The 12,330-nt window shown below is 36.4% G+C and overlaps 1 protein-coding gene across 1 annotated transcript in view; it reads left to right on the forward strand.

The window, feature by feature from the left end:
• Positions 1-12,330, forward strand: part of B3GALT1 (beta-1,3-galactosyltransferase 1) — a 567,228-nt gene that overhangs the window by 16,257 nt on the left and 538,641 nt on the right. The gene's annotated exons all lie outside the window — the stretch shown is intronic.

Genomic DNA, 12,330 nt, shown 5'->3' on the forward strand with positions numbered 1-12,330 from the left:
CAGCTGCAGCAATGCCTAATCTGGGCTGGCGATCGAACCCACACCCTCTCAGTGACCTGAGCTGCTGCAGTCAGATTTTTAACCTGCTTTGCTATAGCAGGAACTCTGATAATCATATATCTTTATGAAAAGCAAATAACTAAAATATAATGAGAAAAATACCATTTTTCATATGAGTTAATTTGTTAACTTGAAGTGAAGTAGGAAAAGAATAGTGTGAAGTACACATTTTTTTTCCCCACTAATTCTTTGGGAAATGAATACAGGGGCATTATGTCTCTTTATTGAAATGCATTTTTTATATCCTTAGCCTGTCTTATCTTTGCCCAGTTGATTATCACATTATCTTCAAAGTATTCAGCGCAGTCAAATAGACTGCAGTGAGAAGAGTGTCATCTCATGTTTGAAGGACTATATTTTACAGTTCTATCTACTAATCTTTCTTGTCAAGTGAACTGATTCTGAATTTCTCCAATAGTAGAGATGTTAATTTCTGAGACAATGCACCAGTGAGTAGCAGGAATCATTTTGAAGTCATAGTAGAAGACAGTGGCATAGCTGCCTAAAGGACTTGCTTCAGACAAGCCCTGTCAGTGGTCTGCCAGGACTGTTGTCTGAGACTGGGGCAGATTTTTAAAAATCCATCTGTCTTGCTTATGTAGTGCTAGCATTCTTCTTTCTCTCTTCACTATAGCCTTTAGGGGTTTCACTGCCAAGATCATCCCTTTCCTTATCTTTTTCTAGTCAAGCTCAGAAATTTTACTCTTGGCTATTACAAGTCTCTCCTCTCCCTCACCTGTTAATAGTTTAAAAATTTGTGGTATCTTCATTAAAAAGACCTTCAACAGCTTCTCAAGCTCTGAAAACATAGTCATTTAAAGTTGTATCTATAGTTAAAAGTTCATCCTCTGATTAGGAGTAAGGATGACATCATGAAATTTGAAAATAAAGTTAAAATATCATTTTAGTACATGGGACAATAGTTCCGTAGCTCACTAAGCTTTTTATTGGGAATAATAGCAATAATAATTTTTGGAATGTTACTTTGTATTTGATGTAGAATTGCTTATCCTTTTACAGGAATTATATAATTTAATACTTAGCAAACCTGAGGAGGTAGTTGTCATTAATATTGTCATTTTATAGATGTTGAAACTAAGAACTCATTTTCAAGACGCAAAAATTAGTTTTTGAGGGAGCCAAGAATTTAACACCAAAGCCTCAAACAGAAAATGAACTACTTTTGTTCATTGAGTTTTGATGTAGAGTGACTACATAGTAGCTTTTCCCCCTCTGCTGAACAATCTCAATAAAGGAGGTGAGATTTCAAATATACATACATCTGTACATGCACATGCCTATGTATATGTATTTATATTTCTGTGTTTATCAGACCCAGGGTATTCTAATAACTGGATAAACATCCCATCTTTCTCAGACATTGGCTGTAACTTCTGTCTGTATTATTCATATCCTCTGTCATATATTTACTGTGCTATTTTATTATTTCACATTCCAGTTTAAAATTGAGCAGTCCAGTAAGTGATATTTTAAAATTAAATTTGAAAAACTCTCCAATAAGATTCCCTCCATGTAGTCAGTTTAAAATTGAAATCAAGATATGTGGCTTCTAATCAAAAGCTTTTTCTGCGAGGTGGGAATGGGAGTGGAAAGTTGAGGCCATTTCTACTAACAGACATTTTACAGTCTCCTTTTAAAGTTGATAGTTTATTTCTCTTTTTTAGTTGGTGATGGGAAAATGGCATCCTATACTTAATTTTTTCTTATAACTCAGGACGTGAGAACTATATTATGCCATCAGTGGCTTGACAAATATTTATGATGGCTGATCTTTTTCATCTATATAAAATCCTGAAAAATGACCCCCAGATAGCTAAAGTAATGATTTCAGTGTACAAGAAACTCAGTGATTAACTCCTGTTTGAACTGGAGGCTTACACCCGAAGCCTTGTTTCTTAGCTATTTTAAAGTCATATACATTGTCATATTTATATCTATAACTTTACCAGTTGGAAAAGTAATTTACCAAGCAGGAACTGGCTTAACATCCAAGGGGCCATGAATCACAATCATGAGATTTTTTTCATTAAATATATTAATGTTATATTTCAAGAAACCAACTTCTCATAGCTTATGATTGAAGAAGACTATTAAATATACCTTGGTGTGTATTTGATGCTGGATGCTCCAGAGTAGAAAAGTTAGATCTGGTATTAATCCTATTACCAACTTTTTCTTTTTCTCACATTTGCTTTGCTTTCTTTTCCATTACTTTGTATACATCCTGTGCTAGCTCTAGCCTAATGTACTGTAAAAATTCAAATAAATAGCAAGATTTCAGAGCTTCTAAGAATGAAGAAATAGATAATCCATGAACATAGGAAAGATGGAAACTTAGAGTTTATGTACCTTAAAATTATATATCCACTTCTTTGGCATTCATGAATGATTTTTTGTGTGTGGCAGAGTTAGTTTATGTGGTGCATGTGATTATATGTTACAGTAGGACTCCATAGCCACATTGCCTTACATGATGAGAATCTTAGGCTGTTTTTTAATCTCAGTCATCTTATGATTTAGAAAATGTCCTAGTGTCCATGCCTGTCAAATCATATGATAATTCCAAAACCCCAATCATTGATAGTAAAGGGTAAGATAATAAACTAATTTGTAAAAGAGAGAGAAAGAATTAGGAGGAGGGATGAGTATAGAGGAGGGTAAGATAGGCAAAAAGCAGGTAAGGAATATACCATAATACAGTATGTCAGGTAATGTGAGTGCTATGGATGGGAACATGGCAGAGGAGGGCGAAAAGCCTAATGGGAGCGTGGGCAGTATGTTCTTGGTGGGGTAGTAAAGAAAGGTTGCTCAGAAGGTTTGATATTTGAGCAGAGACCTGAATTAAAGGAAGGACCGAGCCATTTGAACACTATCTGGAGAAGAATCCTCCAGACAGAGACTCTGCAGAAAGAATGAACCTGGTGTGGTAGGGGTGCCTCAGGCAACCCACTGCTAGTGGAAACAATGAATGAGGAATAGGGCAGGAGATAAAGATGGGGAGGTAGCCAGCCAGTGCCTGTGAGGAAGCCCTCTGTAGGCTTTCAGGAAGGAGTGTAGAGCGTGTTTGAAGTGTCAAGGATTGCAGGGTTTTGATTGGGAAGGTACAGTGACATGTTTTCTGGCTGCCATATGTCGAATTGGCAACAGGGGAAAAAAGAACCCAGTAGGAAATGAGTTAGAGCCTATTTTAGAGACATAGTCAAGAAATAATGGTGGCCTTGGAGGCATGGAATAGAAATGCCACAACTGTATTCAAGCACCTCTGAAAATGATTTATCTTGTTTGCTAATGTCTCACTTTTGATTCTACACATTATATAAGGATAATGGCAGAAGTCAAGGTGTGGTGGACTTATTTGGGAATGGTATTCTTTACTTATCATGCGTGTGCATTTTATTTTTCCTAAGGCAACTTATCAATAATAAAGAACCTAAAAGATTTGACTACATGAAGATTAAATGTGCTGATTAGCATTTCTGTCTCCTCTTTAAATTCCTGCTACATTAGTTGTCATTTTACATGCCTTCTCCTTCTCATTTGGTTATTGCTTACTGACCTGGATGAGAGGAGAGAGGCTTTGTAGTTATACACATCATGTTATTGTCTATGTCGCTTTTAAAACTTTTTAATCAGTCTGGACTCTGAGTTGCAAAATTGAAACCCAATTCAAAATAGCTTAGAATAATTTATTGGCTTGAATAACTGAGCGTTCCAAGGGGTAGATTCAGGTGTTTCAGGATCAAGGGTTTCAATCAGCAGTAAAGGGATATTTTCTTTGGATTCTGGCTAGCTTCCGCTTGGCTTCATTCTCACAATTTCTTTCCCTTCCCCTCTCTTTTATCCAACCTCCTCCACCTTCTCCCTCTCACCCTTTAACCCCAAACTAGCAATCTCTAAAGAAAGCAAAGAGTGAGGTTCTTTTCTGGTAACTCTGGGGAAAGTCATTTAGGTCATGTGACCAAATAAATGTGACCAGGACAAGCAGGTGCTGACCCACATGTCTACACATTGCTTTTCTGGAACTCCTCGTAAGGGCTAATTGTGACCCTAAGAAAAATTGATGGGAAGACAAAATGTAATTATGTCAACTTCAATTGACTTATGTCAAATACATTTGAGGCTTTCTGGGTTCCTTAGAAGCTGTCACTCTATATTTTTGGGTTACTTTATGTAAGAAAAGATTTTTAAGGTCTCAGGTAACAGAACAAAATTCATTGGGTGAATACAAAATTGGCCCAGTAGCCATTAGATAACAATGGTTGGATCATACTCTGTCAAACATTGCTTCTGATTATGATACACACATTAGTTTGAACCACCCTTTTTACTAAGAGCAACGAGAAAAGTTGCATGGAACTTAAAACCTTCTTAAAACCAACAAAAATTGGAGTTCCTGTCATGGCGCAGTGGTTAATGAATCTGACCAGGAACCATGAGGTTGTGGGTTTGATCCCTGGCCTTCTCAGTGGGTTAAGGATCTGGCGTTGCCGTGAGCTGTGGTGTGGGTCACAGACGTGGCTCGGATCCCGCATTGCCGTGGTTCTGGCGTAGGCCTGTGGCTACAGCTCCGATTCGACTCCTAGCCTGGGAACCTCCATATGCTGTGGGAGTGGCTCAAGAAAAGGCAAAAAGACACACACACACACACACACACAAAAAGCAACAAAGATTACAAAGAATTACAGTGTTGAAATTTGGGAGAAGGAAGAATCCATAGAAGTGAATTCAACATTCAAGAATATTTTTATCAGGAGGAAATATCTGAGGGATGAGTTGCACTTTTGGTGGTCTCGTGGGTCTGGGTGAAATCCCAAGAACTTCTGAAGGGGGGATTCACTGGCTCACCATCTTCCATTTGGGACTGGACTTGTAAAGACCTGCAGCTTAGGCGTAAGTATATTGGAAGCAAACTGTCTCTCACAACTTTGCAACTCACCTCCATGTTGTATGTGTGGCCTTGGAAGACCACAAGCCTTGAAATCAGATGGAACCAGGTCAAGCTGGTTAGTATTTCAAGTTCCTAGCAGAAGAATATGAAAAGCTTGTCTGGAGGAAAAGTCATCATTCTAGCTTTGAAATGCTTTAGCAAATAATTTTTCATTTGTAATAGCCAATATGCATTTAAAACACACAGACATTGACAAAGTAATTGAAAATTACACCATCAGTGCAGGGAAGATGGTCATCATGTGCTTCAAGATATGATATCCTGAGAAGGAGATAGTATCATTGGCATAGTATTAGGGTTGGAAGAATATACAACTTGAATCTAACCATTGGAAAACAACAGATAGACTTTAATGAGGTCATTTTATTTAAAAAAGGGAGAGCCAAGATAACACTGTTTAAATATGTCTATGTCATAAAAGACAAGGTGTAGAAATGTTCCAAATTTAAGGAGATCAAAGAGACATGATAATTGAATGCTATACATAATCCTATATTGAAGTCCCTATGGGAGGGAAAATGTGCTTTAAAAAATGATGTTATTGGCTCAATTCATGAAATAGGATATTGGATGGAGGACTAGATTAAAATATTTGTCTTAATCAGTTTGGGCTGCTACAACAAAATGCCATAGACTGGGTGGCTTATAAACAACAGAAATGTAGTTCACACAGTTCTGGAGGCTGGAAGTCTGAGATCAGAGTACCAGTGTAGTCAGGTTCTGGTGAGAGACCTCTTCCAGATTCCAGGCAGCTAACTTCTTGTATCCTCACATGGTGGAAAGAGCTAGCTGGTTCTCTGGCTTCTTATAAGGGCACTAATCCCGTTCATGAGGGCTCTACCCTTAATACTTAATTCCTTCCCAGAGGCCATGACATTGAGTTTAGGGTTTCAACATATAAATTTTAGGGGAATACAAACATTCAGTGCAAACAGTTTTATAACAGTGTTAAATTAAGAGAAGTTGGTAACTATTTTATACTTATATAAAGTAATACCTTATCTTAGAAACGACACAGGAAAGATTTTATGAGTAAACAATCTTATAACTTATTTTTTTATATTTTTTCAATAGCTTTATTTTCTTTTGGTTTCCCATCATGAATTTCTTTATTTTTATTTTATTTTATTTTTTTGTTATTTCCCCAATACATTATCATTTTTCTTCTACCGTACAGCATGGTGACCCAGTTACACATACATATATACATTCTTTCTTCTCACATTATCATGCTCCATCATAAGTGACTAGATATAGTTCCCAGTGCTACATAGCAGGATCTCATTGCTAATCCATTCCAAAGGCAATTGTCTGCGTCTGTTAACCCCAAGCTCCCAATCCATCCACTCCCTCCTCCTCCCCCTTGGTAACCACAAGTGTATTCTCCAAGTCCATGATTTTCTTTTCTGTGGAAAGGTTCATTTGTGCTGTAGGTTAGATTCCAGGCATACGTGATATCATACGGTATTTGAATTTTTCTTTCTGACTTACTTCACTCCGGATGAGAGTCTCTAGTTCCATCCGTGTTGCTGCAAATGGCATTCTTTGGTTCTTTTTTATGGCTGAGTAGTATTCCATCGTGTATATATACCACATCTTCCTAATCCAGTCATCTGTTGATGGACATTTGGGTTGTTTCCATGTGTTGGCTATTGTGAATAGTGCTTCAATGAACCTGCGGGTGCATGTGTCTTTTCCAAGGAACATTTTGTCCGGATATATGCCCGAGAGAGGGATTGCTGGGTCACATGGCAGTTCTGTGTGTAGTTTTCTAAGGTACCTCCATACTGTTCTCCACGGTGGTTGTACCAGCTTACATTCCCAGCAACAATGCAGGAGGGTTCCCTTTTCTCCACACCGCCTCCAGCACTTGTTATTTGTGGACTTACTAATGATGGCCATTTTGACTGGCGTGATGTGGTATCTCATGGTAGTTTTGATTTGCATTTCTCTAATAATCAGTGATGTGGAGTATTTTTTTCAATTGCTTTTTGGCCATCTGTATGTCTTCCTTGGAGGAAATGTCTATTCGGGTCTTTTGCCCATTTTTCCATTGGGTTGTTTGCTTTTTTGCTGTTGAGTTGTGTAAGTTGTTTGTATATTTTAGAAATTAAGCCCTTGTCAGTTGCATCCTTTGAAACTATTTTCTCCCCATTCTGTAAGTTGTCTTTTTGTTTTCTTTTTGGTTTCCTTTGCTGTGCAAAAGCTTTTCAGTTTGATTAGGTCCCATTGGTTTATTTTTGCTCTTATTTCTGTTGCTTTGGGAGACTGACCTGAGAAAATATTGGTAAGATTGATGTCAGAGAATGTTTTGCCTATGTTCTCTTCCAGGGGTTTGATGGCATCTTGTCTTATATTTAAGTCTTGAAGCCATTTTGACTTTATTTTTGTGTGTGGTGTGAGGGTGTGTTCTAGTTCCACTGATTTGCAAGCAGCTGTCCAGGTTTCCCAGCTTTGCTTGCTGAAAAGACTGTCTTTTTCCCACTTTATGTTCTTGCTTCCTTTTTCAAAGATTAATTGACAACAGGTGTCTGGATTTATTTCTGGGTTCTCTATTTTGTTCCATTGGTCTGTATGTCTGTTTTGGTACCAATAGCACACTGTCTTGATGACTGCGGCTTTGTACTATTGCCTGAAGTCTGGGAGAGTTATGCCTCCTGCTTGGTTTTTATTCTTCAGAATTGCTTTGGCAATTCTGGGTCTTTTGTGGTTCCATATAAATTTTTGGATTGTTTGTTCTAGTTCTGTGAAAAATGTCGTGGGTCATTTGGTAGGGATTGCATTGAATCTGTAGATTGCTTTGGGTAGTATGGCCATTTTTACAATGTTAATTTTTCCAACCCAGGAGCATGGAATATCCTTCCATTTCTTTACATCTTCTTTAATTTCCTTGATTGATGTTTTATACTTCTCGGCATATAATATAGTCTTTTACCTCCTTGGTCAGGTGTATTCCCAGGTATTTGATTTTTTGGGGTGCAATTTCAAAAGGTATTGTATTTTCGTATTCCTTTTCTACTGTTTCATTTTTAGTATACAGAAATGAGACTGATTTCTGAATGTTAATCTTATATCCTGCTACTTTGCTGAATTTGTTGATCAGTTTGAGTAGTTTTGGGGTTGTGTCATTAGGGTTTTCTCTATATAGTATCATGTCATCTGCAATTAGTGACAGTTTTACCTCTTCTCTTCCTATTTTTGTTTCTTTTGTTTGTCTGATTTCTGTGGCTAGGACTTCCAGGACTATGTTGAATAACAGTGGTGAGAGTGGACATCCTTGTCTTGTTCCAGATTTTAGTGGATAATGTTCAGCTTTTCTCCATTGCGTATTATATTTCCTGTGGGAAATATTATAATTTATTCTTAAATGGTTTAGGGAAGACTTATACACACACATATATAAAGAGAATGATATATATATATATATATATATATAATAGAGAGAATTAGATATATATGCATATAGATAGAATAATAAAGCAAAGGAGAAAAATATTAACAATATTTGAATCAAGAAACTCTTATATGGACATTCTTTGTACTGTTTTTATTCTTGGAAATTTCCTGTAATTTTGAAATTATTTCCAAATGAAAAGCTAAAAAGAAAAAAGGGAAGTTCCCTCTCTAGGAAAATAGAATCAGTGGTGTCTCCACAGTGTCAGGACTCAGGTTGAATCCCTGGTCAGGCACAGTGTGCAAAACGATCCAGTGTTGATGCAGCTGTAGCATAGGTCACAACTGTGGCTTGGATCGAGTCCTGGCCTGGGAACTCCATATGCTGTGGGGCAGTGAAAAAAGAAAAAGAGAAAAATAAAAAGAAATAAGGGCTCATCAGCTTCTGAGGTTATTAGCCACAGCCTGTAATATCTTTCCAAATAAAAATAAATCAGTGTTTATTATTTTTAGTGCTTTAAAAAAGCCAAATTTGAAAATTTAAGCAAAGGTAACACTGCAGCTTTCAGAAAGAATCATATTGAAATTATGAATTGAAAACAAAAATAATAAAACTAAGAATTTACTGGAGTAAGTGTAAAAGTAAATTAGATATGAAAGAGTAGGGATTTCCCATGCTGACACATGGGGCAGAAGAAACAATGATGATTATAAGATGAAGATGTAAAAGGAAATAAGAGAAAGACAGTGGGTGGATCTTACGTGCATCTAATTGGAGTTCCAGAGGAAAGGAAAGGAGACAGAAGCAATATTTGTATAACAGTGCCTGAACATTTTCCAGAACCGATTAAAAATTTAAATTCAAAGATATAAGGAATCCAAAGAGTCCCAAGTAATTTTTTTTAAGTAAACCATAATTAACACTTCATAATGTACATGTAAAAATAGTAACACAGGCAAAAGACTTATCTTTCAATTGTTAGGTTAGAACAATATCTAGAACACCAGTGGAAGAGAAAACAGTAAAATATTATATTCAGCATATTGGCTAAACATGACTGCTTCCCAATAAATTTATACTCAGTGGAAATATTCTTTAAGCAAATAAAAATTGAATAAAACTAGATTTTCAGACAAAAAAAGACAAAAACTTACTCTGTCACTGGCAAACGTGCAGTAAAACCATTTCCTTATTTTGTGTAAAAGGAAAATGATCCCATAGGTACAGGAAACAAAAAGATCAAAGAGAATGATAAGTTTTAAATAAATCTTAATGTAATTTGGCATTATAAAATAATTATGAAATTGAATAAATTGAATTGAGAGAAGTAAAATACACAACAACAACAGAACTATCATATGAGTCAAGGGGGGATTTCAATTTAAGTTGGTTCTTTTGGTCCTTGAATTGACTGAGGGACATAAGACTTTGACAAATTGAGGATTTATGCTATAAATTCTAGAGTAAATCTGGGAGAATAAAAAAGTGTGGTATAATAGAGGGAAAGTGAAATTCTAATTAAAAGAACATTCAATCTAAAAGGAAGCCAAAAAATGAGAGAAATTGGAAATATACATTGGTGAGGTCATAACTAATGACATAAGATGTAAATTGATAAAATGATCTCAATTTCAAAGATTGTTGTACTGTATTAAAAAGTTTATACACTGTTTTCAAAGGAGTGTCTAAAGGACATGTGTCAAAATTGTTTGAAGGACAAAGTATTGGAAAAACTTATCATTACTCACTGATTCTGTGTGGGTAGTAATGACTTTTTTCCAGATACACAGCAGGAGATACTGCTGTGGTGCTGTGGGATGGGAAGCATCTCTGGAGCACCTAGACACATGTTCAGTCCCAGGCATGGCGTGGTGGGTTAAGGATCCAGTGTTGCCACCACAGCATAGGTCACAACTGCAGCTCAAATATGATCTCTAGCCTCGGAACTCCATATGCTTCATGGTGGCAACAAAAAAAATAGCACAACAATTTTGGTGTGGCTAATTGTAAGGATTACAGATCTATAATTCAGAGAGAAGTATAACGTAAGTATTAATTTTTAAAAATTATTTGTGATATAACCATCAAAGAAATGCATATCAAAACTATAATGAGATGTCACCTCAAACCTGTTAGAGTGGCTGACATAAAAAGAAAACAGATAACAAGTCTTGGTGAAGATGTGGAGAAGAGGGAACCCTCATGCACTGTTGGTGGAATTGTCTATTGCTACAGTCACTATGGAAAACAGTACAGAGATTCTTCTAAAAAAATTAAAAATGAAACTATCATATGATCCAGCAATCCCAATTCTGATACATGTCCAAAGGAGATGAAAACAGGCTATTGAAGAGATATCTGCCCCCCCTCATGCTTATTGCAGCATTATTGACCATAGCCAAGATGGATAAAGGAAAAAATGGTGTTAAGTATACACAATGGAATATTATTCAGCCATGGAAAGGAAGGAAATCCCACCAGTTGCAACAACATGGATGGATCTTGAAAGCATTACATTAAGTGAAATAAGTCAGAGAAAGAAAAATACTATATGATCTTCTTTATATGTGGAACCTAGAAAAAAATGAATTCATGCAAACAGGAAGTAGAATGTTGGTTGCTAGGGGTATGGGGTCAGGGAAATGGAGAGATGTTGGTCAAAGGGTACAGACTTCTATGTATAACATGAGTAAGTTCTGCAGCTGTAATGTACAGCATGGTGACTATAGTTCACAATACTATATTACATACTTGAAAGTTCCTTAGGGAGTAGAGATCTGTTCTCACCACACACAAGAAAGGTAACTATGCAAGGTGATGCAGGTGTTAACTAACCCTCTTGTTGTAATCATTTTGCAGTACATACATGTATCAAATCATCACTTTGTACACCTCAGATTTCCACAATATTATATTACCAGAACAATTACTTGTGATAAAACATAAGATTCCAGATTCCTGTCATGTCTCACCGGAAACTAGTATCCATATGACGCAGGTTTGATCCCTGGCCTTGCTCAGTGGGTGAAGGATCCAGCATTGCCTTGAGCTGTAGTTTAAGTCACAGATGCAGCTCGGATCTGGTGTTGCTGTGGCTGTGGCTTAAGCTGGCAGCTGCAGCCCTGATTCGACCTCTAGCCTGGGAACCTCTATATGCTGCAGGTGTCGCCCTAAAAAGACAAAACAAAAACAAAAAACATAAGATTTCATTCACATAATATGCATATAGATTAATTTTAAAGTATTACAAATAACAGATATAAGTATGTGCCATTAAACTATTGCTATAGTTCTAGTTTTATGCCATTTGTCTGAGATGTGTTTTTCTTTCTCCCTCACTTCCTCAAGGTATAGTGAATTAAAGCAAACAATGTAATGATCTAGCAGAGTAAATAGCTTGCTAAATGCTATAATATCTTGGTTTACTAAGTGGTGCTTTTCCTCTTTATTCATGGAAAAGCCCATGTACCATCATTTTTGCTATTTTCTCTGGGTATCTTACTAAACTTGCTATATATTTTTGCCTGCTATTTTCTACTCTTTATAGGGAAAGACATAGGGGAATATTTTGAAGTTTATATCCCAATCCCTACACTATCTTTTAGTAAATGACTTGGTATGGTTTAAAAACATTACCTGAAAAAATTGACAGACTATTTTTGACTATGATAAACATGTTAAATGGTTGAATATAACTTTACACATAAATAGATGCTCGTATGTAGAAAGTTTAAGAATATTTTTAGGAACTAAATCCAGGCTGGATTGCCTCATCTAAGGGACTTTAAGTACTCTGGTCCTTTAATGAACCTAATTTAACAAGTCAGATAAAATTCCCCTCTAATACAAATTATTCATTTAGTGTTTTGACTTGGTTGAGACAAGGAGAGAAAACAGGTCCCTGTTT

The sequence above is a fragment of the Sus scrofa genome, chromosome 15 (assembly GCF_000003025.6).
Source record: "Sus scrofa isolate TJ Tabasco breed Duroc chromosome 15, Sscrofa11.1, whole genome shotgun sequence".
Classification (NCBI taxonomy): Eukaryota; Metazoa; Chordata; class Mammalia; order Artiodactyla; family Suidae; genus Sus; species Sus scrofa.